This window comes from Rhagoletis zephyria, unplaced genomic scaffold (genome assembly GCF_001687245.7).
Source record: "Rhagoletis zephyria isolate East Lansing unplaced genomic scaffold, Rhagoletis_zephyria_1.1 Rzeph_scaffold_01519, whole genome shotgun sequence".
NCBI classification, from domain to species: Eukaryota; Metazoa; Arthropoda; class Insecta; order Diptera; family Tephritidae; genus Rhagoletis; species Rhagoletis zephyria.
In genome coordinates, this window is record NW_016158603.1 from 1 (window position 1) to 5,135 (window position 5,135).

General features: G+C 43.3%; 1 long non-coding RNA gene across 1 annotated transcript; it reads left to right on the top strand.

The window, feature by feature from the left end:
* Positions 1-918: 918 nt before the first annotated feature.
* Positions 919-1,160, top strand: LOC108364297 (uncharacterized). The gene is made up of 2 exons (XR_001847741.1): positions 919-966; positions 1,021-1,160. It is a non-coding gene; the product is annotated as an uncharacterized LOC108364297 (long non-coding RNA).
* The last annotated feature ends 3,975 nt before the right edge of the window (positions 1,161-5,135 follow it).

The following is a 5,135-nucleotide window of genomic DNA, read 5'->3' on the forward strand; positions in this document are numbered from 1 at the left end:
ACTTGAGAGAGGGATTCTTCGGCTGAAGGGAGATCATGACCACCGGAAATTATATCATCAACATACGTTTCATTGTTTAATATGGGCACCGCTAAGGGGTGCGTGGTTTGTACGTCATCTGCGAGCTGGTGAAGGGTGCGTATAGCGAGGTAGGGTGCGCAATTCAAACCAAACGTCACAGTTTTCAACTTATAATTTTATATGTGGATATTTGTAGATGGTCGAAATACGATTATTTGATAGTCTTGGTCGTCCTTCTGCAGCAGTATCTGTCGATACATTTTTTCGACATCGCCGTTAAAGAAAAATCGATACATACGCCACTTGAGGATAAATACCATCCAGTCGGATTGGAGGGTTGGTCCGGTGTAAAGAACATCGTTCAGAGAATATCCGGACCCCGACTTCTTCGAAGCATTGAAGACGACTCGGACTTTGGTCGTCCTTTTTTCGGGTTTTATAACCGCGTGGTGTGGGAGGTAGAACGACCGATATTTGTCTTGAGAAGATATCTCATGGGAAGTTGTTTCTTCAATAGGGTTGAGGGTGAGATATTCGTTTAATACATTTTCATAAAGGGATTTTAGATCGCCTTTTCTGAGCAAATTTCTTTCCATGCTCAGGCACTGTTGGAGGGCGGGGGTAGATTGGGTCTGGAAAGCTGGGCTTAAAGGGCAGTCTGACTACATAACGACCATCAGTTGCTCGCGTAGTGGTGGACTGATAGAATTTTTCACAATTTTCATCGTCAGGCGAAATAAGTTTGGGTTTCGGAACCTCTTCAAGCTCCCAAAACTTTCGCAGCTGGGAATCTAAAAGCTCATTGGAGATCGGTGCAGCTTGAGTAGAGAAACAGGCTATTTTTTCGGGAATTTGACCACTTAAGATCCAACCGAAAATGGTGTTTTGTGCAAGCAGATTTTTGGAAATTTTCTCAATGCCTTCCAGCATTATTTCAGGAATGAGGTCACTGCCAATGACCAGATCGATTTGGGACGGGGAGTGGCAGTTGGTGTTNAGGTCACTGCCAATGACCAGATCAATTTGGGACGGAGAGTGGCAGTTAGTATCTGCTAGCTGGAGGTGAGACCATTTTTCTCGTTGTTCGAGAGTTGGCTGGAATTTGGGAAGCATTTTCGTCAACTGTGGCAGGACTATTGCTTGAGCCTTTATTTTCGTGGTCAAATCTGCGGAGGCTAAGATGAGATGGCATAGTTTGTTCGAAGTCTGAACAACTCTTCCTCCCATGCCTGAAATTTCAAAGTTAGAAGTTTCGTATGGTAGCCTTAGTTCATTTTGGGCTTTGGAGGAAATAAAGGTTCGTTCCGAACCCTGATCTATGAGAGCTCTGAGTTTGAAGATCTCGCCCTTGTGTTCAACTGGAACTATTGCTGTGGGAAGGAGAATCTTGCTCTCATTTTCCGAGTAGATACGACTGTACTCTTGCTCTGTTTGAGCACGAAGGCTCCTCATGATTGGTTGCCGACCCAGCTGGACTTTGTGGGTTGGAATTAGTGGGCGTCATCAGAGCGACCTGAGATGTCGTTCTTTGAGTTCGAGACTGCTGTCTTGGAGGCATGGGGGGCGTGTCTTCATGAAGCATTGAGTGATGCCGTTCTTGACAATGGGAGCAAGTATATTTACTTGAGCAGTCTTTTATCAAGTGGGTCTGACATAGGCAATTAAAACAGAGGTTGTGTTCTCTCACAAACTTTCTGCGATCCTGAGTTGGCAGGTGACGAAATTTGGAGCACTGAGAGAGAGTGTGTTGAGGTTTATTACACATTGGGCATTTGTATGGTTTTGTGCGTTGTTCCGTCATGTGCACTCGGATTTGGGAAAAGGAGTTGTTGTGAGAGTTCTGAGCAGTGGGGGGTTTAGGGAATGGCCTATTGTTAGGGGGGGTTGGCCTCGAGTAGCTCATATTCGAAGGATTAGTCCGCGGAGGTTTGGGTGCACGAAATTGATCTACTCTTTCAACCACCTCGTATCGAGTAGTGAGGAACTGGTTAATTTGGGGCCAATTCGGGAGGTCTTTCCTGGAACTGAGGGATTGCTCCAATAGGGCCACGGTGTTCTCAGGAAACTTGGAGGTAACCAAGTAGATAAGAATGGGATCCCAGCTTTCGGTGGATACTTGCTAGGTGCCTAGAATCTGGAGACAGTTGTTCACCGATGATTGCAGTCTCTGTGTGTCTTCGCTATTTTCTGTTGGGATGGGTTTAAGTTCATAAGAGTGCAGATTTAGTTATCTACTAGAATCCGTCTGTTTTCATAGCGAGCTTTTAGTGCTTCCCATGCCAGTTCGAAATTATCGTCACTCAGATGGAATTGTTTAACTATTTGGGCAGCTTTTCCTTGCGTTTTGTACCTGAGATGGTACAACTTCTGCGCCTTAGTGAGCTTAGGGTGATTTATATAGACCGCCGTGACCATATCACGGAAGGACGTNCTGGAGGTGAGACCATTTTTCTCGTTGTTCGAGAGTTGGCTGGAATTTGGCAAGCATTTTCGTTAACTGGGATAGGACTATTGCTTGAGCCTTTATTCTCGTGGTCAAATNTTTAACTATTTGGGCAGCTTTTCCTTGCGTTTTGTACCTGAGATGGTACAACTTCTGCGCCTTAGTGAGCTTAGGGTGATTTATATAGACCGCCGTGAACATATCACGGAAGGACGGCCATTGCTCATAACCCCCATAAAAGGTTTCGGTGTCGCAAGGTGGGACGTTTAAGCTTATGCCTGAAGTTTCCTGAGGAAGTGATGTACTGGCTTTGGGAGTGGGACTTATGGTTTGTGCTACTAACTGGAGCTANCACTCAGAGGGAATTGTTTAACTATTTGGGCAGCTTTTCCTTGCGTTTTGTACCTGAGATGGTACAACTTCTGCGCCTTAGTGAGCTTAGGGTGATTTATATAGACCGCCGTGAACATATCACGGAAGGACGGCCATTGCTCATAACCCCCATAAAAGGTTTCGGTGTCGCAAGGTGGGACGTTTAAGCTTATGCCTGAAGTTTCCTGAGGAAGTGATGTACTGGCTTTGGGAGTGGGACTTGTGGTTTGTGCTACTAACTGGAGTTGGTCTCCGATTTGGGCTTTTGTTTCTTCATATATAATCAAACATGACCTATATTTACTGTAGGCAGACGCTCTAAAGTCTTCGGGGAGGTCATGTTCTTCAATTTCCAAAGTCGAATCAAAGGCGTTTTGAACTCTATTCCAAAAGTTTTCTAGGCTCTTGTCTTTTCTTTTTTTTTCAATACAGACTCAGTATTTTCTTCGATCGGGGCTGATCTGAATCGGGCGCAGTAATCCATCAAATTATCTGTCTCTGATATGAATTTAGTACATATGACCGATTGTTTTGCCTTTTTTGGCTTTCCGCTTGAACGCGTAGAGCGCTGAGATTCCGCGGGAGTCTCGAGAATTTTTTCTTCTTCGTTCATTCTGGGACTTTTTGTCTTATCTTCAGTGCCAGTGAGGCCTAGCATTCGAAATCGAATGAGCGGACCTAATTAAGGTTGGGATGTGGGGTAATCAAATACAATCGGGGTTTTACTGTGCTGTCGCAAATAATACGGTGAGCACCTGGATTCCAAGAGAGTGTGGGAAAACTAATAAATGAGAAAATTCTAACTTTTTGAGCCTTTATGAGGGATTTTGGATCACCGTGTTGGGGATTTTCACGCTTGACCCTGTTCACTCAACCCACAAATGGAGATAATTTGAGCGCAAAATGTATGATTACCTATCTAATGGACTGTATTTTATTTTTTTTGAGCACTGTCACCGACTTGCCTTTTTATGGTATTTGTTATAGGGAGTTCAATAGTAAGGGGGTTCACTGTACGCTATTTTATTTGCTTTGTACCACACTTTCTTCTATATATATATATATATGTATATATGTATATACAGGAATAACTAAATTAGGGGTTAGTTACGTATTCCCAGCTATAATTCCTTGTATGTTTGTTTGGGATTAACTGATTAGCCGCTGTATATACTATGAGCTTTGGTATATAAAGGGTATGTATGTGTATATGTGTGTGTGCGCCAAGTACTATTTGCTTTTATGCAACAAATGTTAAGTGAAGTACATATATATATGTATTCTTGCAAAAGCCTTTGTGTGGGTGTAAAAATTCGTGAAAATTGGCGCAAAAAAAATAAAATTGGCGGGAAAAATTAAAATTTATGCGGGGAAAAATGAAAAATTATTGCTTAGCGCTGCCGTTTATTGGGACATACAAGGAATTATTTTCTGCTCTTGTTCAAACTTTAATTTCACCGCAGGGTTAGTAAAAATTGAACTCACGGTTTTGCTGGGGATACTTCATTTTCGGGTTATGGTATTCCACCGGTGCGGCTCTCTGTTGGCGCCGAAGGACCAATAGTAAGGGGATCGGCTCCACTTCTGGCTGCCGAAATCCGGACGTGGATGGACGGAGCGATACCGCGGTTGAAGGCTGGCGAGGACGGCGACGGCTCCCTGCTGCTGGGCGTTGACGGCAACGTTGGTGGTCTTCTGGCGGCTTCTTGGGGATTGTCGTGGTTGGGGCGCTGGGTTGGCGATGGTGGGGCTGCTGGACTCCCGGGTGACTGACTGTGGCACGGAGGATAACGTTTGGATGCTTTTGTGTGCCAATACAAGTCGGTTCCAAAGGCGAGCTTTGTTTACGCGCACGAATAAATGTTTGACGACCGACTAATGGTTTTTCTCGAAATCACACCCGCACGTTGAAATATTAAATTTACAACTCTCTTTATTCCATTCAATTATATGTACATATGTAAAAGGAAAACTTAAAATTGAGCAAAAAGGGCGACCGCACGAAAAAATGGTTGGAAAAATTCTGTATATGTAATTTTTTACTTTGTTGACATTTGTCAACCTATATGTCACTGCGCGCGCTGCATTATCAACGCGCGTTGCCAACCACTCGAATTCAATACAAACTACTATAAAACCTTTACAATGCAAGTTAGGGTATTCACTAAATACGTTTTACAAGTTGGATAATTCAAGATAATAATAGATAAATATAAATATGAAGGGTATTATAACTTTGTTCACATAACGGTTGTTTGTAACAGGCAAAACGAATCGAGATAGATATAGACAAATGTAT